Source organism: Lissotriton helveticus, chromosome 5_1, assembly GCF_964261635.1.
Source record: "Lissotriton helveticus chromosome 5_1, aLisHel1.1, whole genome shotgun sequence".
NCBI classification, from domain to species: Eukaryota; Metazoa; Chordata; class Amphibia; order Caudata; family Salamandridae; genus Lissotriton; species Lissotriton helveticus.
In genome coordinates, this window is record NC_136065.1 from 1,698,074,465 (window position 1) to 1,698,096,470 (window position 22,006).

The window sequence follows — 22,006 nt, forward strand, 5'->3', positions numbered from 1 at the left end:
CGGTTCCTAAGTCGGCAGCTCCGGTTGTTACGCCGCACCCCCTCCCCAATCATTTCCATAAACAGAAATGCAGAAAGCCCGTACCTCTTTTCAATCCGTACGAAAGTGCCCATAAAGTTTTTCTGGTAAAATAGCAGCGCGGGAGCACATTTTTATAATTTGTTCTACAATGTATTGACATGTCAATGGGCAGTGGTGCGACAGACAATTTTACGTGTATGCACCCATGAGGTACTGGGAAGAACTGGTTTAAAACTAGTATGGGCAGCCGTCCAGGCGCCGCTGACCCGTGGTCTAATTAATGCCCCCTCATGCAGGGCGGGAAGGGAAAGGGGCCGGGACGAGCCAGAGATGCGATTGGTTGGCCTATGGCAAGCCTCCAGCCCGCCCATCTCCACCGGCGTTTCCTGGCCCCGCCCCTCCCCTTTCTGTCCCTGATATGATGTAAGAAATCAAACGACTTGCACAGGGTATGGACTGGTAGGACTAGGAGAAGCAAGTCTGGCTTTTAGAGCAGTATCCAGATTGTTTTAATGTAAGGGGGAATGGGGTCCCTCTCAATAATGTATGGCAGCAGACAGTTTTATGGGGATTTGGGTATTTTCGAGACTTCATTAGATTTTAAAACAAAACAAAATGAGGTGAGTGGGCAACCTACCGAAGTTAGGCAGTATGCAAGTGGCATCACAGCGCGTGCCATTGTGTGTGGCATTACAGGAAGTGACATCACAGGTGGTGGCCTCACAACGTCACAGGAAGTAGCAATCTTTCTATACAAAATGCTACACAGACAGACCTATATTCTGAAAATTGATGTATACATCTATCCAGTTCAGAACTGCTCTCACACCACTGTGATTAGAGTAAAGACATTGCCAATTTTCATTTGTATTTGATGGAACTTGTTCTCTTCTTTAGAATTTTTTTTTCCTCAGTTACAGAAAACCTCATCATATAGAGTATCTGAACACCACTGTCAATCCACCACCAGGCACACCCCCTACCTCACTGCCTCCCCAGCTCCCTCCCCTGCAGTTCCTATTATTAGTCCCAATTTCTCCTCCCCCTAACTGCCTTCCCCCCTTAACCTGGATGCTATTTCCCTTCTCTCCTCTCTTGACCCCTTACCACCTCAGAACACCGGTTACGACTCTTTGCACTCCCTTTCTGACCACACCGTCCTCTCTTCGTCCACCAACCTGAAAACGCCTCTGCACCCCCCCAAGCCTCCCAACCCATACACTCCACAGACCACTTTCCCCGGACAAATCTGATCCTAATCTTCTCCCCAACACATTCTCTCCCCCAGTCCCTATCACTCCTTTAACTCAGACTCTATCTAACACTGAAACCTATCTCCTTTCCTTGTCTTCTGAACTCTCCCAGCTCAGGAATGATCTGAACTTGTCGTACGAACTTTCTCAACTCAGGAAAGATTTTAACTACCTCTCCTCTGAAACCACACGACTTCCCCAAGCCTTGATTCACTAAACTCCTCAAAACTTCAACATTGGATTCCCGTCCTCCGCTGCAACTGTTCCCATAGGTCCCCGTGCCTTGAACCACCTCTCCCCCTCTGACCTCCTCGACCTCTGTAGCTCTTACCTCCCTAACTATCCAATCGACCTCCCCACCCCCCACCCTACCATTCCTCTGATCCTGGGGACGAGTAGAATCCCTTCTCCCCCATCGATTCTAGACCCCCATTACAACTTACTGCTATCCAATCATGCCCTCCCCACTCTACCATTGCAGTGATCCTGGGGACGAGCAGAATCCCTTCCTCCCCCATCTCCCCTAGAGCCCCATCACAACTCTCTGCCACCCAATCATGCCCTCCCCCCACAAACAACCTGAAACCCCTCGCATGCATGCTAGTTAACTGCCGCTCAGCTGTCCGGAATGCGACGGAAATAGCTGAATCCATGCTCAGTGATGATATTGACATTGCCTACCTTACGGAAATTTGGTTCAACGACCACTCTACATCTATCCTTGACCTACTCTCCCCCTCTCCCCTCAGGTTACTCCAGACTCAGAAAAGATAGACTAGATAGAATTGGAGGTGGTCTAGCAATCATCTTGAAAAATAAACTTCAACACTCGCTTGTTAAGAACACTGACCCCACCACCTTCAAATACCTTGGAACAGAACTTATAATTCAGGGCGCCCCTCCTATTGGCCTACATAATATCTATCATCCTCCTGGCGAATCCCTTCCCTTCGCAGAGAAACTTTCCGACCTCCTCACCCAATCCTCACTTTCCAACTCTAAAAATCTCTTCCTTGGAGACTTCAACCTCCACTGGAATGACATCAAAGACCCTGCAGTTAAATCTCCTCTTTAATCTTCTTGAGATCAGTGACCTTAAACAAATCTGTCACTCTCCAACTTATTCCAAAAGGGACCACTCTCGATACCATTATCACTAACAATTATTTGGCCTCCCTTTCCAGCATCATCCCTATCGACTGGTCCGATCATCACCTCATCCTCTACAAGATCAATATACTGCCCCCCCCATCCTCTCCAAAAACATAAAATGTAAGAAACTGACCAGAAACCTTCATCTTATCCCACCCGGCAAACTAGAAAAGAAAATCAAAGCCCAACTCCTGCTAGATCCCTTCTCCCAAAATGCCAACACCCTCACCGAACACTATAATAAATCAGTTACCTAGGTCCTAGACAAAGTGGCCCCCCAAACTTAAAACCCAAAGAAATATACCTTCCAAATCCTGGTTCAACTCTGATCTCACCAACGAAAGACGCTCCCTTAGACAATCTGAAAGAACATGGAGGCAACACCCGTCCCCCACCCAGCTAGCCCTCCTCCGATCTGCTAGGTCCAACTACAAAAAACACATCCTCAATGAAAAGTCTGCCTTCTTCCGCACTCAGCGTGATAGGGCCAAAAATAGACCTAGAGAACTATTTAACATCGTTAAACATCTTCTGCCCCCCAAAAGTTGACGGCCTCAATTGAGAAATGCGAAGAGATTGCAAAGTTCTTCTCTGATAAAATCATCAAAATAGACGAATTCTTCATCCTAAATCCGCTTTCTCCTAACACACTACTTTCTTTTGACATTTCTTCCGAATCTCCTTCCCCTTCCAATCCTCCCCCTGTCCCTGCCCATCTCTCATCCAGTTCCTTCCCACCTAAACCCAACCCTTCTCTCCCCCAGCAACAAAAAAACAATGCCTCCTGGCATAATTTTCACCCTGTCACCGAACACGAAGTCTACATCATCGCTAAGCTAAAACCCTCCTCACACACCAAAGACCCTCTGCCTCCTAACCTTGTCCAAGATCTAAAACATATCATTGCCCCTTTCTGGACCACCATTATTAACTCCTCCTGGCCACAGGGTGTGTTCCCGCCTCCCTCCAACCGGGTCAAATCACAACCTTCCCCAAAAATCCTAACACAGATCCCAACAACCCAAATAACCTCCGACCCATCTCTATCCTCCCTCTTCTCTCCAAAGCCCTTGAAAAATGTGCCCTGCTCCAACTAGATAATCACATCAACACTTTTGACCTCTTTGACTCACTACAATCTGGCTTTAGAAAAGGATGCAGCACAGAATCTGCCATGCTCTATATAGTGGGCGACATACATCATTCACTCGACAAAGGTGAATCATGCCTTCTCATTCTCCTTGACCGATCCGCTGCCTTTGATACTGCCTTACTAAACACTCTTAAAGTCCGCTTTGGCCTCAATGGCCATGTCCTCAGCTGGTTCACCTCCTTTCTCCAACACAGAACCCAACAAATCAAAATTGAGAACTGCCTCTACAACCCCACTCCGATCTCTCACGGTAGCCCCCAGGGATTCACACTCTTTCCTGCTCTCTTCAACCTCTTCATCGAACCACTCACCCTCATCCTCAAACAAGCAGGAATAAATTACCACCTTTATGCCTACTACATGCAACTTTACTATAAGATTAAATCCCACCCCGATATCCTTCACCTAAATGACACCCTGACCAAGATCCAATCTTGGTTCCACCATAATCATCTCAAACTCAACCCTAAAAAATTGAAATCATTCTCTTTGCGCCTAAAACAACCCACTTCCCATACAAGAGCGAATCTCAGACCTTAATGCTCACAACTGCTCACAACTGTTCTCTCACCACTTCTAATTCAGTTAAGTCTTTAGGCATCACCATTGATTATAGCCTTTCCCTCACCTCCCACATAAAAACCTCAGCCAAAGGAGCACTCTTCACTCTCCGTCATTTCAAGTCAATTAAGCTATTCATCCCGGCTGATGACTTTAAAACTGTTGTTCAATCGCTGGTCCTGTTGAGAATCGACTATGGCAACGCTATCCTCGCTGGAACACCTAAAGTCCTCCTTGCTCCACTCAAATCTGTGCTCAACCTAGCTGCTAGACTTATCTCCGACTACAAACGCTTCAGCCCTCAAATGGCTACCCATCGAAGGCAGATCCACCTATAATATTGCATGTATCACGCACAAAGTGCTTCACCAAAACAACCCACGTTACCTCTCAGTTAAACTCCACAAAGCAGGCTGCGCACGACCAACGAGGAACACTTACGCCCTCATTCTTATTCCCCACTGATATAGAAGAAAGGCACCCAAGCTCATTCCTTCTCCGGTAACGCTCCCTCCATCTGGAACTCCCTGCCTAAAGACCTACGCTGTAACCCCTCCTACTTCAACAAAGAACTCAAATTGTTCCTCCACAACAAATATTGGGGTCCTTAATTCCTACCTATGACACTGTTCTCACATGCTGCGACCCTGTCATGTCCCCCTCTACTACCTTCCAATTCTATCCACTCTACTCTCTCCCACCAAACGCCCCTCCCTCATGCTACTCTACCCCCATCCTCCCTCTCTGCTCTATATATCTACATATGACTCCTAGCCCTACGCACGACCTCCCTCTGATTACCTGCTCCTGCTACTCCCCTAACTCCTACTCTCTTCTTCCCCCTCCTTATTTCTTCTCCCTCACCCTCATCCTCACCCACCCACCCTAACCTAAGTTCTCACTACCCACGTTAGCTTAATATAGTTGTTTTGTAAATAGCTTTCGTATTTATCTGCTTTCTTTGTTATATTGGCTCTTGTTTTTTTAATACATTCCTGGAATGCGCTCTGATACCCCTGGGTCTAGCCAGCGCTATAGAAAACCTTTAAAATAAATAAATACATAAATCAAAGGAGCAATCTCTTTCTCATTGTTTTCATTTATAATTTTGTAATCATTTTTTGCAAAGGTCTTGCACGTTCACAGTGCTGTTGATGGGCATTTTAGTTTACTACAAATAAATTAAATGATGACGATTTTATCAAATTCTGACAAATGAGAGCTACGCTCTTAGAACTCTAATCAAGTACGTAAATGCAAATTTCTGCAGCAGGTGCAGGAACCCTTTAAGCTTTCCTGACAGCAAAAAATGGCTATTACAACCACAGAATAATAATTTAAAAAGTTCAATCCTAGACATGACTCTTAACATAATATGTGGTAACATCCTAAAAAGAAAGAACACCATATCACACACACTTGCACACAGTAAAACGCCAATTGGCTTACAAAGAGCACTAAACAAATTAGCAGCATACTTGAAACAGGAAGGATTGGAATTAAACAAAGAAAAACCAAAAGTGGTCCGTCTAGTAGACCCTCAAAAGCTTAATATGAATGGATGGCGAACGGTGCAAAGGTGGAAGAACAAGGGTCTTATAAGTACCTTTGAATTATAATATCACAAGGAGCGAAATACACGGAGCACAAAACAGCAATACAAGCCAAAGCCCAATCCTTAATCTTCGCTTACCGTTTATTAAAAGCAAAAATGGACTGTCCAAATTATAAGCACCTGTTAAAAGTTATGATGGCCCAAATTTTACCCACCCTATCCTATGGTCTGGTTACTTGGTGTGGCAAGGAAGCCGACCTACTAAATGATCTACAAATCAAAATCTATAAAGCTGTTTTTAATCTTCCAAAATCTGCCTCAGCGTCGCAAGTCAGGCTTGAATTTGGACTGCAAAACCAGAAATACAGGAGCATGAGCGGCTTCCTGAAACTCTGTTACAAACTTAGATCTGCAGATCCGGATACAATGGACTGCCTAATCTGGGAAGAAATTAAAAACCAAGGGGAGACCGGAACCTCGTGCACCTGGGGAAAGTATTTGAGATCCTGTGTGAAAGAGTAGGAGCTGGAATCAGCATGGGAATCCGGGACGGATAAAGCAGGCCTAAGTAGATCAGCCAACGTGGCAGCAAAAAGGAAATCCTTTCAAGAAGATAAATGTATACTTACAAAACGTCGGCACGGCTGGACTATTATCAACTCTTTTACAGCAGGAAAACCACATGCTTACTTAACTTCCCATTTCAGCGAGTATCTAAAAAGAGCATTTATAGATTACAGGATGGGCATGCACATCTTGAAGGATCTACTACCATCCTGGAAAGGTACCTACCAGACTGAGCAATGTCGGCTAAGTGGTTACAAAACAGAAACCTTAGCCCATTTCCTTTGTGTATGTCGGGCATTCACGGCACAGAGGCTACGACTTCTGAAATCCAACTTTAATGAGCTACAGATCCGTTCCTGTAGACAAGCTGTAACAAGTTGGTTAGGAGGCAGCTCCATAATTCTCTCATGCCTGGGAATCAAACTCCTGGCAGAGGTGAAAAAACGTCTGGTCCAAACCGAACAGGGGGAAGGCCAACGAGGCGGGACATTATGGCCACCTTAACTCCAGGGATTGTAAAGGAAATCTTGAATCTGTAAAAATAGACTGAGAACCCTAGATTGGTGGAGTGTCTCTGGAAAGTTTTAAATATTGTTTTACATTATTTCCTAACTGCGGCGCAGTAACAATTTTAGTGAAACATATTCAATTTTGTATTTCTATTTTATCATGTGAAAATTGTAATAATTTTAATTAATTATGCAATAAAACTTTTTGAATTTGAACACATACAGTGTTTTTCTCACTCTAACTCACATTACCACTAAACTTGCAAAACATGCCCTCCTCTTGTTTGCTCCTTTATCTCTCTCCGTATCCAGGATGTGAAATGTAAACCACCCTGGGCCATTGTGGGCCTTAAGGGGCTTTGGTGTGCACAGACTGGAGCAATGTGTATGGAGATTCGCTCCCATATATGTGGGAATGGAGGCATGTTATCTTCTCAAACATTGTATTCTCACAAGATCTAAGAGACACAGTGGTGTATCGCAAAGTGATTGGGGCCCCCACAGAATATGAAGAGGGACCCTTGAGTCTAACATATCTCATAGATATTTATTGGACTTGGGCTAAATGGGGGCCAGCGGCGTAGCTGGGGGGGGGGGGGGGGGGCGGTCCGCTCCAGGCGGCACTATTTTGAGGGCGGCGGCCGCGCGGCACTGGCCCGTTGCGGCAGCCTTTATAAATTATTTGGGGACACTCACTAACACTACTGTCAGTCAGTGTACCCAAATTGTAAAGGCCGCTGCAATGGGCCAGTGGCGCGCGGCCGTTGTTTAGAGTGCAAGCGCTGCCTGCGCAGTGCGCACCTGCTTGCCAAAACTAAATGCAAAACATGCTGCCTGCAGCGCACTGCGCACGCACATCGGTGCGCAACGAACCTCAGCGTTTGTGGTGCGTTTGTGATTCTTTCAGAACCATGGGACAGTCATGAAACGGGGTCTGAGCTCAACTTCTCAAGGGGCTGTGCCGTGCTGTTTGTCATGGGTCAGCCGCAAAATAATCCCTACCGAAATGACATCCACCGGGGGGTATTTAAACTCAAAGCTGCTGGGCGCGAAGTTTGTTTTTACTCTCCCGTTACACTTGCGGGCAGAGAGACCTTGACACACGATTTTTACTAGTTCGCTCCAGTCATCTGCCATGGGTTCTAGAGGTAGCCTTCGAAAGCTATAAAGGGCACTTGTAGGTGTGCTAATACGGTAATTTGGCCTACATCTAGTAATTGCGCAGCATTGCTTCAGTACGGTGCCTGCGCTCTGGGGGGTGCTGTTCTGGCTGGCAGCCTTCAGGCTGTCCTTGTGCACGCCCAGTTCCCCCGAGCATGCATGACAGTGGAATCGCTGGTGTCCAAGCAGTGCTGCCCACCGCTGGGGCCGGAGCCTTCCAACGTGTGCGGTTCTCTGCAGAGCCGGGGCAGCTGGGCGCGTGGACGAGCGGCCGTGGAGCGGCCTCTACAACCTGCAGAACGTGGACTACTGGGAGCGTTTGTGATTCTTTCAGAACCATGGGACAGTCATGAAACGGGGTCTGAGCTCAACTTCTCAAGGGGCTGTGCCGTGCTGTTTGTCATGTGTCAGCCGCAAAATAATCGCTACCGAAATGACATCCACCGGGGGGTATTTAAACTCAAAGCTGCTGGGCGCGAAGTTTGTTTTTACTCTCCCGTTACACTTGCGGGCAGAGAGACCTTGACACACGATTTTTACTCGTTCACTCCAGTCATCTGCCATGGGTTCTAGAGGTAGCCTTCGAAAGCTATAAAGGGCACTGGTAGGTGTGCTAATACGGTAATTTGGCCTACATCTAGTAATGGCGCAGCATTGCTTCAGTACGGTGCCTGCGCTCTGGGGGGTGCTGTTTTGGCTGGCAGCCTTCAGGCTTGTCCTCGTGCACGCCCAGTTCCCCCGAGCATGCATGACAGTGGAATCGCTGGTGTCCAAGCAGTGCTGCCCGCCGCTGGGGCCGGAGCCTTCCAACGTGTGCGGTTCTCTGCAGAGCCGGGGCAGCTGGGCACGTGGACGAGCGGCCTCTACAACCTGCAGAACGTGGACTACCGGGAGAGGTGGCCGGTCAAGTTCTTCAACCAGACCTGCCAGTGTACAGGTAAGAGGCGTGCAAATTGCAGCGAGCCGCGACTTTGAGCCTGGCGTACGGCACGCGTTACCTCATTCTGTATTTGTACAGCGCTTTCAAGCTTCCCAGGTCCATGGGAGGAGCTCAGCGTCCTTGCTTTCTAGGTCTGATCGCGCCCTTATTAAATCAGGACTACAAGTCCCAGAATGCCGTTAATTGGATTTTGTCAGGCATTTATTACTGGGTGGTTATGGCTGTAACTTGAGTAATCGTGGTCAAGTCTCTTGCCTCGTTTCTCTTAGCTGCCAAAAGCGGAATCCCTTTTAAAGCAGTGGGCGGCTAAAAAGGATTGAGATCTCACATAAAACACAAATCACCCTGGCATGGCACGCGCACCCCTCTTCATGTTGAATCCCCTGGGAGCGCGTGCATGAATGTTTTTGTCCATGTTCATTTTCTCTATGGGCGCACGTCTTTCCCCTGTGCCCTAGCTACGCCGCTGGATTGACAACATTATGCGGCTAGAAAGTCAAATTATGCAGCATACTATTGCACATTTTTTTATAGTATTACTACATTGTTTTGTCACTTGTAGACATTACCACTGTGTGAACAGAGGTTTCAACTCGTTAGCACTGGCATAATGCCCAAATACAGCAATAAGCAGCTGAAAAGTGACCGGTCAACCTTTGAGAAGGGCTTTCCACTGCGCAGCAACACATTGCTGCATTTTTAATAACCTTTGATCCATTTAAGAAGAAGAAAAATTGTTTTTGTTGATGAAACCTGCAGATTGCGCAGTAGATAATGGGATACATGACAAATGTTCCTAACCCTGCAAAAAACACAGAAGCCGTAGAATTGCTTAATTCCAGTGGCACTGCTGTTAAATTGCCCACCGGGACAGGGGTTGTGCCAAATGAAGTCAGCTGTGCAGATCTGTTGATTAAAATAATCTTCCCAGTTTTGTTAATGTGCTTAATTCATATTTTTCACTTGTGTACACATTAGGACCGGTTAGCTTTGGACACAATTCTACTATATCCACAATTATGCACTCAATCATCTAATGCCTTCATCATTCGTCTTTGTTTCCTACCTAATATTAATCCACTCCTTCTTGTATTTGTCACTACTGTACACAATCCAGTTATTCTTGCCACTGAAGCACACTAAATTACGCACTACTGTAAGTATTTCCCATTATCCACATGCACCTCATATATGTCACCACTGAACCTGTTTCTTTTGTATGTTCCATATTCATTTACCTTATGCCTGACACTAATGTAGCCCTTGAGCAGATGTGGGCTTCTATGTTGCACTTGTACCTGGAGTCTGCTACCCCAGTGACGGTCTGTTAGTTAAGATTAACTGTTTCATCATGTTTGTTAACTCTTCGACCCAACCGAAGCAAGGTCAGTTTGAGAAAAATTTCTATAGCTGACATTTCTGTCTCTTACTGCCTTGTTGTGATTGAGAGTAGCTTGAGTTAATCTGAAGACACGTTTGATTAACAAGCCATATCATGGACTTTATTGATGGATTCTAAGATTTCCTCACCACCTCTTCCATCTGACAAGCTTAATCCTTCCTCTTGGGTGACTTCAACCTCCCAGATAACTCAAGATAAGCAAAGAACAATTAAATTGACTCTTCATTCAAATCTATACACTTAACGTGGTACAGTATTTTTCAGAACCAACACACTCCAAAGGCCCCAACCTCAACCATGTCTTCTGAATGTAACCATCAATCAATGTACACCACCCTTACCCATGGTCTGGACCAACCACTTTGTTCCATCCCAGTCTCCCTGCTCGGGATCCTACCACCAAACCAAGCTCAACACAAAAGAGAAGATCAAACCTTCAGATCCTTCAAAGGCTTCTATGTAGGCAACCAATACTTCAACTCAGCTCTCACCCTATCAAATCCACATCAGACGCTAGCACCCCTTAAAAAACAAATTGGGTAAGCTATGTGAATATCCATGCTCCAATTGCAACACCCAAGTGCAGGCCAAAACCCTCGGCTCCTTAGTACTCTAAACACCTTGCTTAAAAATAAAAGGGACATCATCTACTCCACAAACAGCAGAATAAAACCATGTCAGGCTTATAAGGCGTCTCCCACTCCTCCCCACTTAGGACAGACTAACAAAGCAGCTGAGCTTCTATTCGATGGATGGTGAAGACTAAAGTAGACCTGAGTGTACCCACTTTGCTTAGCACTTGTGTTTTAGGAAGGCATCAGTGCTTTAAATGGGCAGGTACCGAGTACTGGAACTTTTTATTTTGAGACAGAGAGTACATGCACTTCTCAAGAGTGACGTAATACGTTTAATTGGAGAGTACCGGCACTTCTCAAGAGTGACGTAATACGTTTAATTGGAGAGTACCAGCACTTCTCAAGAGTGACGTAGTACGTTTAATTACAGAGTACCGGCAGTTCTCAGAAACGAGCAGGTACTCAGGTACAGGGTGCCTGCTCTTCAATGTTTCCATTTCTAGCTTTTGGAAGGCATGGGTAGGTAACATTCCTCAAGCTACTGTACATTTTTCAAGGACGAGCACAGGAAGTGATTTGTTTTTGCTTGTTTCGTCCTAAGTAAGTTCTTTCACACCCAATTCCAGAGCTCAGCTTAATAGCGGGCTGCCTGTGGAGAGAAGTTGTGAGCTTCACCTGACTATTAGTGGCAATACTATGTGTCTCTCGGACCTCTTTCAGGTGCTCGTCGTCCTTTTTCCCCAGCAGCCCCCCAGGGGGCGGCAATCTGAAGGATAGCCCTGAGCGCCACAAGCTCTAGCTATGCCTCTGTTGGGGGCCATTCTGATGGTTTGGGGGCCCCTGGTGGTTTGGAACCACCTTAACATATACAGTAATGGGAAGCAAACACTCCATCATGCACACACAATTGAGTATGCATTGTAAAATTCCGTATTTCAAAAGTACAGTTTGAATGACTGCACAGGGTCTAATTGGAAACTTTGTGGTTGATTACATGTCGAGTCCTTTCCACCCCGCTCCCAGGCATGAGATAATGAACATCAGTTGTCTCAGCACATGGATAAAGTATAGAATGGCATACAGACATGCTCCTCTCTCAAAGCATTGACGTCAGCTCCACTTGCACTGTACATACAGAGCCACTATGATTACTGGCACTCTCCTTGGCCAAGTAGAAGTTCCGGTACTTAACAGGAGAAAACTGAGACGTGCCAGTACTCTGGACCAGCAAGTACCGGACCATTTAATGCACTGATTGGAGCTGGTAAAGCAAGCATTAAGGGCCATATGTACCTAATTTAGGGATTGCGAGTTCATAATTGCGATTCTTTGCAATTCGCAATTAGGAAGTCACAATTCCTTATGTAGAAAAATGTACAAGTTCTTAATTGTGATTCCTAATGGGGGTCGCAATAGACCTATTTCATTAAAACTAATGAGGTAGGTCACAATTTGCGGCCCACTAGGTATTGCACTTCAAGAAATAAAGTATAGAGGACAAAACCCATATACCCAAAACTGGAACCTGGGTAATAAACAAACGAAAGAACAAATGGTTCCTTTTTCTCTAATAATAAAGCACTTTTCTACCACATTCCAATCAAAACTAGATTTTTATTCTCAATATAGATATAGTCCATTATATACAAATAAAATTGAGCAGATGGTGCTCAACGTGCAGTGGTGTGCAAATTTAAACAATAATACATATAATCATTAGGGATGTCATATATATTTTTCTCTATGCAATATTAATGCAGTGTGTGTTCCTTAATAACTGTCTCCAGTTTATTTAGGGTAGCAGACAACTCTACTGCCCAGTATAGGTTTACTAGGGCTTCACTCTATTGCTTCTGGTTGCCTCCCTATACTTTAGGAGCCAGACCTCTAGTAGTGCACCACTCATTCACTTAGGTCCTGATGAAGTGCCATACAACTCGTTAAGAGCGACAAGGGCACGAAACATGTCGACCCACTACACGGCGATAGCACTCTAGGAACATTGCATCCACACACCTTTTAACTAAGCTGTAACTTCCTGAACCATTAAAATTGCTTTTGAATAGGACTGCTCCAGACTTATTTTAACATCCACTTCCTGTGCACTACACTATCCTTGCCCTCTTACCCACATGCACCCCATGGCTTCTTCAAAAAAGATCTCCGGCAAAGAGCCCCATTTATGGTGAGCCCGTCCGGCATTGCAGCGCCGGCCTGACGAGGAGCAAAGCCCAATGATGAAGCATGACATCCTTTGGGGTGTGTGAGGGCATCACAGAGAAAGATCTGTCTTTCCCCTGTCCCCTCTAGGAACGGCATACCCCTTGTAGCGCAATGTATTGCCTCCCCCATCTCTATGTGCAACACATTTTGATCTTCCAACTTCATGTCATGCTGCGTTCTGAGAATCACAGGTTGGACATTTTTATATATTCTTCCTGCTAATTCCTTCTGGGCTTCTGGCACTGGGCATGCTGGGAAAAATCACAGTGGGTGTGCATGAGGCAGGCTTAAAACAGTTTTCAAGTTAGGGGTAGGTATGAATGTTGCTACTGCCCTGTGTGTGATCCTTACAGCAGTGCTGGAATTGGAATAACTTTACTCCAGAAACCCCTAATTAGGTGTCAAGGTGTGGCAATGACCAGGGGCTGGGGTCACAAGTTGTGGTTTTTAAAAATCTGCAAAGATAAATTGGCAACAAGAAGGAACAGCCTGCATTTTAAAATATAGCTATGGTGAATAATTCATGGGCTGGATATATGCCCCAAAATAATTTTTTGATACTTCCCTGATTCTGCGATTTTCCTACTCAACTTCCCTGCTCAACGTAATCTTTAATCAGGGAATTGTCCCTCACATTTGTAAGGAGGCGGTAGTCATTCCACTTAAAAAAAGTTGGGGAAAATCTCTCGGTCTTGAAGAACTACCATCTCATATCTTTACTTCCTTATTCACTCAAGATTCTAGAGGCACGTGTTGCCCAATTTCTCTGTTCCTTCTTAGAGGACCACGCCTTTCTTGATCCCCACTAGGCAGATCTCTGTCCCTCCCACTGATGTACAGTAAAAATAACATAAAGGGCTATACCTACCATATAGCCCCAATACCATTACCAAATAATCAGTCAGTTGGCAGTGAAGAAGGGTCAATCGTTTATTAAGCAAATACTCTATAGAGGAGCCTCTCCAACCTTCACCCTTCAGGTGCGCGGAGAAGATTGCTGGCTCACAGTCAAAACCACACATATATACTTTCCGTTCAACAAATGAAGTCACCGTAAATGGAAAAACACCACTCGGCCCTGGGCCCCAAGGAAGGACTATATATGGCACACATGATTGGTTCAAAGCTTTACTATTTATTACTGGGAAGGTCAGGAGGGGTGACTCCCTTTCGTCCTGGTAGAAACCATCGCAATGGACCGCACACCGCTAGCCCCTCCGCCGGATCGCCCCTAGGGACTCTGGTACATGGAGTTCTTGAATGAATCACCCATTTGGGTGCAAGTAGGTACTTGTTGAACTGATGATCTCTAGACCCGATACATGTCCCGGGTTTTTGGATATCGCCCGAGACTTGGCTCGGGTTTCGGGATAACTTCCCTTATCAGTAGAGAAAATTGTTAGGGGTGGAAGAGAAGGCCGCCAAACAACCGTCAATGGCCTCGATGCCCGAACCGGCACGCAGGTGCGTCGTCCAGGAGCACGTCGGCTCAAAGCTCAAGGGAGCCAATTTGTAGAAACCATCGCAATGGACTGCACACCGCTAGCCCCTCCTCCGGATCGCCCCTAGGGACTCTGGTACATGGAGTTCTTGAGTGGTTCATCCATGTGGGTGCAAGTAGGTACTTGTTGAACTGATGATCTCTAGAACCGATACATGTCCCGGGTTTTTGGATATCACCCGAGACATGGCTCGGGTTTCGGGATAACTTCCCTCATCAGTAGAGAAAATTGTTCGGGATGGAAGAGAAGGCCGCCAAACAACCGTCAATGGCCTCGATGCGCGAACCGGCACGCAGGTGCGTCGTCCAGGAGCCTGTCGGCTCAAAGCTCAAGGGAGCCAATTTGTAGAAACCATCGCAATGGACCGCACACCGCTAGCCCCTCCTCCGGATCGCCCCTAGGGACTCTGGTACATGGAGTTCTTGAGTGGTTCACCCATGTGGGTGCAAGTAGGTACTTGTTGAACTGATGATCTCTAGACCCGATACATGTCCCGGGTTTTTGGATATCGCCCGAGACAAGGCTCGCGTTTCGGGATAACTTCCCTCATCAGTAGAGAAAATTGTTAGGGGTGGAAGAGAAGGCCGCCAAACAACCGTCAATGGCCTCGATGCCCGAACCGGCACGCAGGTGCGTCGTCCAGGAGCCCGTCGGCTCAAAGCTCAAGGGAGCCAATTTGTAGAAACCATCGCAATGGACCGCACACCGCTAGCCCCTCCTCCGGATCGCCCCTAGGGACTCTGGTACATTGAGTTCTTGAGTGGTTCACCCATGTGGGTGCAAGTAGGTACTTGTTGAACTAATGATCTCTAGACCCAATACATGTCCCGGGTTTTTGGATATCGCCCAAGACATGGCTCGGGTTTCGGGATGACTTCCCTCATCAGTAGAGAAAATTGTTAGGGGTGGAAGAGAAGGCCGCCAAACAACCGTCAAGGGCCTCGATGCCCGAACTGGCACGCAGGTGCGTCGTCCAGGAGCCCGTCGGCTCAAAGCTCAAGGGAGCCAATTTGTAGAAACCATCGTAATGGACCGCACACCGCTAGCCCCTCCTCCGGATCGCCCCTAGGGACTCTGGTACATGGAGTTCTTGAGTGGTTCACCCATGTGGGTGCAAGTAGGTACTTGTTGAACTGATGGTCTCTAGACCCGATACATGTCCCGGGTTTTTGGATATCGCCCGAGACATGGCTCGGGTTTCGGGATAACTTCCCTCATCAGTAGAGAAAATTGTTAGGGGTGGAAGAGAAGGCCGCCAAACAACCGTCAATGGCCTCGATGCCTGAACCGGCACGCAGGTGCGTCGTCCAGGAGCCCGTCGGCTCAAAGCTCAAGGGAGCCAATTTGTAGAAACCATCGCAATGGACCGCACACCGCTAGGCCCTCCTCCGGATCGCCCCTAGGGACTCTGGTACATGGAGTTCTTGAGTGGTTCACCCATGTGGGTGCAAGTAGGTACTTGTTGAACTGATGATCTCTAGACAAGATACATGTCCCGGGTTTTTGGATATCGCCCGAGACATGGCTCGGGTTTCGGGATAACTTCCCTCATCAGTAGAGAAAAAATTGTTAGGGGTGGAAGAGAAGGCCGCCAAACAACCGTCAATGGCCTCAATGCCCGAACCGGCACGCAGGTGCGTCGTCCAGGAGCCCGTCGGCTCAAAGCTCAAGGGAGCCAATTTGTAGAAACCATCGCAATGGACCGCACACCGCTAGCCCCTCCTCCGGATCGCTCCTAGGCACTCTGGTACATGGAGTTCTTGAGTGGTTCACCCATGTGGGTGCAAGTAGGTACTTGTTGAACTGATGATCTCTAGACCCGATACATGTCCCGGGTTTTTGGATATCGCCCGAGACATGGCTCGGGTTTCGGGATAACTTCCCTCATCAGTAGAGAAAATTGTTAGGGGTGGAAGAGAAGGCCGCCAAACAACCGTCAATGGCCTCGATGCCCGAACCGGCACGCAGGTGCGTCGTCCAGGAGCCCGTCGGCTCAAAGCTCAAGGGAGCCAATTTGTAGAAACCATCGCAATGGACCGCACACCGCTAGCCCCTCCTCCGGATCGCCCCTAGGGACTCTGGTACATGGAGTTCTTGAGTGGTTCACCCATGTGGGTGCAAGTAGGTACTTGTTGAACTGATGATCTCTAGACCCGATACATGTCCCGGGTTTTTGGATATCGCCCGAGACATGGCTCGGGTTTCGGGATAACTTCCCTCATCAGTAGAGAAAATTGTTAGGGGTGGAAGAGAAGGCCGCCAAACAACCGTCAATGGCCTCGATGCCCGAACCGGCACGCAGGTGCGTCGTCCAGGAGCCCGTTGGCTCAAAGCTCAAGGGAGCCAATTTGTAGAAACCATCGCAATGGACCGCACACCGCTAGCCCCTCCTCCGGATCGCTCCCAGGGACTCTGGTACATGGAGTTCTTGAGTGGTTCACCCATGTGGGTGCAAGTAGGTACTTGTTGAACTGATGATCTCTAGACCCGATACATTTCCCGGGTTTTTGGATATCGCCCGAGACATGGCTCGGGTTTCGGGATAACTTCCCTCATCAGTAGAGAAAATTGTTAGGGGTGGAAGAGAAGGCCGCCAAACAACCGTCAATGGCCTTGATGCCCGAACCGGCACACAGGTGCGTCGTCCAGGAGCCCGTCGGCTCAAAGCTCAAGGGAGCCTATTTGTAGAAACCATCGCAATGGACCGCACACCGCTAGCCCCTCCTCCGGCTCGCCCCTAGGGACTCTGGTACATGGAGTTCTTGAGTGGTTCACCCATGTGGGTGCAAGTAGGTACTTGTTGAACTGATGATCTCTAGACCCGATACATGTCCCGGGTTTTTGGATATCGCCCGAGACATGGCTCGGGTTTCGGGATAACTTCCCTCATCAGTAGAGAAAATTGTTAGGGGTGGAAGAGAAGGCCGCCAAACAACCGTCAATGGCCTCGATGCCCGAACCGGCACTCAGGTGCGTCGTCCAGGAGCCCGTCGGCTCAAAGCTCAAGGGAGCCAATTTGTAGAAACCATCACAATGGACCGCACCCCGCTAGCCCCTCCTCCGGATCGCCCATAGGGACTCTGGTACATGGAGTTGAGTGGTTCACCCATGTGGGTGCAAGTAGGTACTTGTTGAACTGATGATCTCTAGACCCGATACATGTCCAGGGTTTTTGGATATCGCCCGAGACATGGCTCGGGTTTCGGGATAACTTCCCTCATCAGTAGAGAAAATTGTTAGGGGTGGAATAGAAGGCCGTCAAACAACCGTCAATGGCCTCGATGCCCGAACCGGCACGCAGGTGCGTCGTCCAGGAGCCCGTCGGCTCAAAGCTCAAGGGAGCCAATTTGTAGAAACCATCGCAATGGACCGCACACCGCTAGCCCCTCCTCCGGATCGCCCCTAGGGACTCTGGTACATGGAGTTCTTGAGTGGTTCACCCATGTGGGTGCAAGTAGGTACTTGTTGAACTGATTATCTCTAGACCCGATACATGTCCCGGGTTTTTGGATATCGCCCGAGACATGGCTCGGGTTTCGGGATAACTGCCCTCATCAGTAGAGAAAATTGTTAGGGGTGGAAGAGAAGGCCGCCAAACAACCGTCAATGGCCTCGATGCCCGAACGGGCACGCAGGTGCGTCGTCCAGGAGCCCGTCGGCTCAAAGCTCAAGGGAGCCAATTTGTAGAAACCATCGCAATGGACCGCACACCGCTAGCCCCTCCTCCGGCTCGCCCCTAGGGACTTTGGTACATGGAGTTCTTGAGTGGTTCACCCATGTGGGTGCAAGTAGGTACTTGTTGAACGGATGATCTCTAGACCCGATACATGTCCCGGGTTTTTGGATATCGCCCGAGACATGGCTCGGGTTTCGGGATAACTTCCCTCATCAGTAGAGAAAATTGTTAGGGGTGGAAGAGAAGACCGCCAAACAACCGTCAATGGCCTCGATGCCCGAACCGGCACGCAGGTGCGTCGTCCAGGAGCCCGTCGGCTCAAAGCTCAAGGGAGCCAATTTGTAGAAACCATCACAATGGACCGCACCCCGCTAGCCCCTCCTCCGGATCGCCCATAGGGACTCTGGTACATGGAGTTCTTGAGTGGTTCACCCATGTGGGTGCAAGTAGGTACTTGTTGAACTGATGATCTCTAGACCCGATACATGTCCAGGGTTTTTGGATATCGCCCGAGACATGGCTCGGGTTTCGGGATAACTTCCCTCATCAGTAGAGAAAATTGTTAGGGGTGGAAGAGAAGGCCGCCAAACAACCGTCAATGGCCTCGATGCCCGAACCGGCACGCAGGGGCGTCGTCCAGGAGCCCGTCGGCTCAAAGCTCAAGGGAGCCAATTTGTAGAAACCATCGCAATGGACCGCACACCGCTAGCCCCTCCTCCGGATCGCCCCTAGGGACTCTGGTACATGGAGTTCTTGAGTGGTTCACCCATGTGGGTGCAAGTAGGTACTTGTTGAACTGATTATCTCTAGACCCGATACATGTCCCGGGTTTTTGGATATCGCCCGAGACATGGCTCGGGTTTCGGGATAACTTCCCTCATCAGTAGAGAAAATTGTTAGGGGTGGAAGAGAAGGCCGCCAAACAACCGTCAATGGCCTCAATGCCCGAACCGGCACGCAGGTGCGTCGTCCAGGAGCCTGTCGGCTCAAAGCTCAAGGGAGCCAATTTGTAGAAACCATCGCAATGGACCGCACACCGCTAGCCCCTCCTCCGGCTCGCCCCTAGGGACTCTGGTACATGGAGTTCTTGAGTGGTTCATCCATGTGGGTGCAAGTGGGTACTTATTGAACTGATGATCTCTAGACCCGATACATGTCCCGGGTTTTTGGATATCGCCCGAGACATGGCTCGGGTTTCGGGATAACTTCCCTCATCAGTAGAGAAAATTGTTAGGGGTGGAAGAGAAGGCCGCCAAACAACCGTCAATGGCCTCGATGCCCGAACCGGCACGCAGGTGCGTCGTCCAGGAGCCCGACGGCTCAAAGCTCAAGGGAGCCAATTTGTAGAAACCATCGCAATGGACCGCACACTGCTAGCCCCTCCTCCGGATCACCGCTAGGGACTCTGGTACATGGAGTTCTTGAGTGGTTCACCCATGTGGGTGCAAGTAGGTACTTGTTGAACTGATGATCTCTAGACCTGATACATGTCCCGGGTTTTTGGATATCGCCCGAGACATGGCTCGGGTTTCGGGATAACTTCCCTCATCAGTAGAGAAAATTGTTAGGGGTGGAAAAGAAGGCCGCCAAACAACCGTCAATGGCCTCGATGCCCGAACCGGCACGCAGGTGCGTCGTCTAGGAGCCCGTCGGCTCAAAGCTCACGGGAGCCAATTTGTAGAAACCATCGCAATGGACCGCACACCGCTAGCCCCTCCTCCGGATCGCCCCTATGGACTCTGGTACATGGAGTTCTTGAGTGGTTCACCCATGTGGGTGCAAGTAGGTACTTGTTGAACTGATGATCTCTAGACCCGAAACATTTCCCGGGTTTTTGGATATCGCCCGAGACATGGCTCGGGTTTCGGGATAACTTCCCTCATCAGTAGAGAAAATTGTTAGGGGTGGAAGAGAAAGAAGGCCGCCAAACAACCGTCAATGGCCTTGATGCCCGAACCGGCACACAGGTGCGTCGTCCAGGAGCCCGTCGGCTCAAAGCTCAAGGGAGCCAATTTGTAGAAACCATCGCAATGGACCGCACACCGCTAGCCCCTCCTCCGGCTCGCCCCTAGGGACTCTGGTACATGGAGTTCTTGAGTGGTTCACCCATGTGGGTGCAACTAGGTACTTGTTGAACTGATGATCTCTAGACCCGATACATGTCCCGGGTTTTTGGATATCGCCCGAGACATGGCTCGGGTTTCGGGATAACTTCCCTCATCAGTAGAGAAAATTGTTAGGGGTGGAAGAGAAGGCCGCCAAACAACCGTCAATGGCCTCGATGCCCGAACCGGCACTCAGGTGCGTCGTCCAGGAGCCCGTCGGCTCAAAGCTCAAGGGAGCCAATTTGTAGAAACCATCACAATGGACCGCACCCCGCTAGCCCCTCCTCCGGATCGCCCATAGGGACTCTGGTACATGGAGTTGAGTGGTTCACCCATGTGGGTGCAAGTAGGTACTTGTTGAACTGATGATCTCTAGACCCGATACATGTCCAGGGTTTTTGGATATCGCCCGAGACATGGCTCGGGTTTCGGGATAACTTCCCTCATCAGTAGAGAAAATTGTTAGGGGTGGAATAGAAGGCCGTCAAACAACCGCCAATGGCCTCGATGCCCGAACCGGCACGCAGGTGCGTCGTCCAGGAGCCCGTCGGCTCAAAGCTCAAGGGAGCCAATTTGTAGAAACCATCGAAATGGACCGCACACCGCTAGCCCCTCCTCCGGATCGCCCCTAGGGACTCTGGTACATGGAGTTCTTGAGTGGTTCACCCATGTGGGTGCAAGTAGGTACTTGTTGAACTGATTATCTCTAGGCCCGATACATGTCCCGGGTTTTTGGATATCGCCCGAGACATGGCTCGGGTTTCGGGATAACTTCCCTCATCAGTAGAGAAAATTGTTAGGGGTGGAAGAGAAGGCCGCCAAACAACCGTCAATGGCCTCGATGCCCGAACGGGCACGCAGGTGCGTCGTCCAGGAGCCCGTCGGCTCAAAGCTCAAGGGAGCCAATTTGTAGAAACCATCGCAATGGACCGCACACCGCTAGCCCCTCCTCCGGATCGCCCCTAGGGACTCTGGTACATGGAGTTCTTGAGTGGTTCACCCATGTGGGTGCAAGTAGGTACTTGTTGAACTGATGATCTCTAGACCCGATACATGTCCAGGGTTTTTGGATATCGCCCGAGACATGGCTCGGGTTTCGGGATAACTTCCCTCATCAGTAGAGAAAATTGTTAGGGGTGGAAGAGAAGGCCGCCAAACAACCGTCAATGGCCTCAATGCCCGAACCGGCACGCAGGTGCGTCGTCCAGGAGCCTGTCGGCTCAAAGCTCAAGGGAGCCAATTTGTAGAAACCATCGCAATGGACCGCACACCGCTAGCCCCTCCTCCGGCTCGCCCCTAGGGACTCTGGTATATGGAGTTCTTGAGTGGTTCATCCATGTGGGTGCAAGTGGGTACTTATTGAACTGATGATCTCTAGACCCGATACATGTCCCGGGTTTTTGGATATCGCCCGAGACATGGCTCGGGTTTCGGGATAACTTCCCTCATCAGTAGAGAAAATTGTTAGGGGTGGAAGAGAAGGCCGCCAAACAACCGTCAATGGCCTCGATGCCCGAACCGGCACGCAGGTGCGTCGTCCAGGAGCCCGTCGGCTCAAAGCTCAAGGGAGCCAATTTGTAGAAACCATCGCAATGGACCGCACACTGCTAGCCCCTCCTCCGGATCACCGCTAGGGACTCTGGTACATGGA

The 22,006-nt window shown here is 48.8% G+C and overlaps 1 protein-coding gene across 1 annotated transcript in view; it reads left to right on the forward strand.

Annotated features, from left to right (window-relative positions):
- Positions 1–22,006, forward strand: part of LOC144755756 (uncharacterized) — a 103,251-nt gene that overhangs the window by 11,099 nt on the left and 70,146 nt on the right. The gene's annotated exons all lie outside the window — the stretch shown is intronic.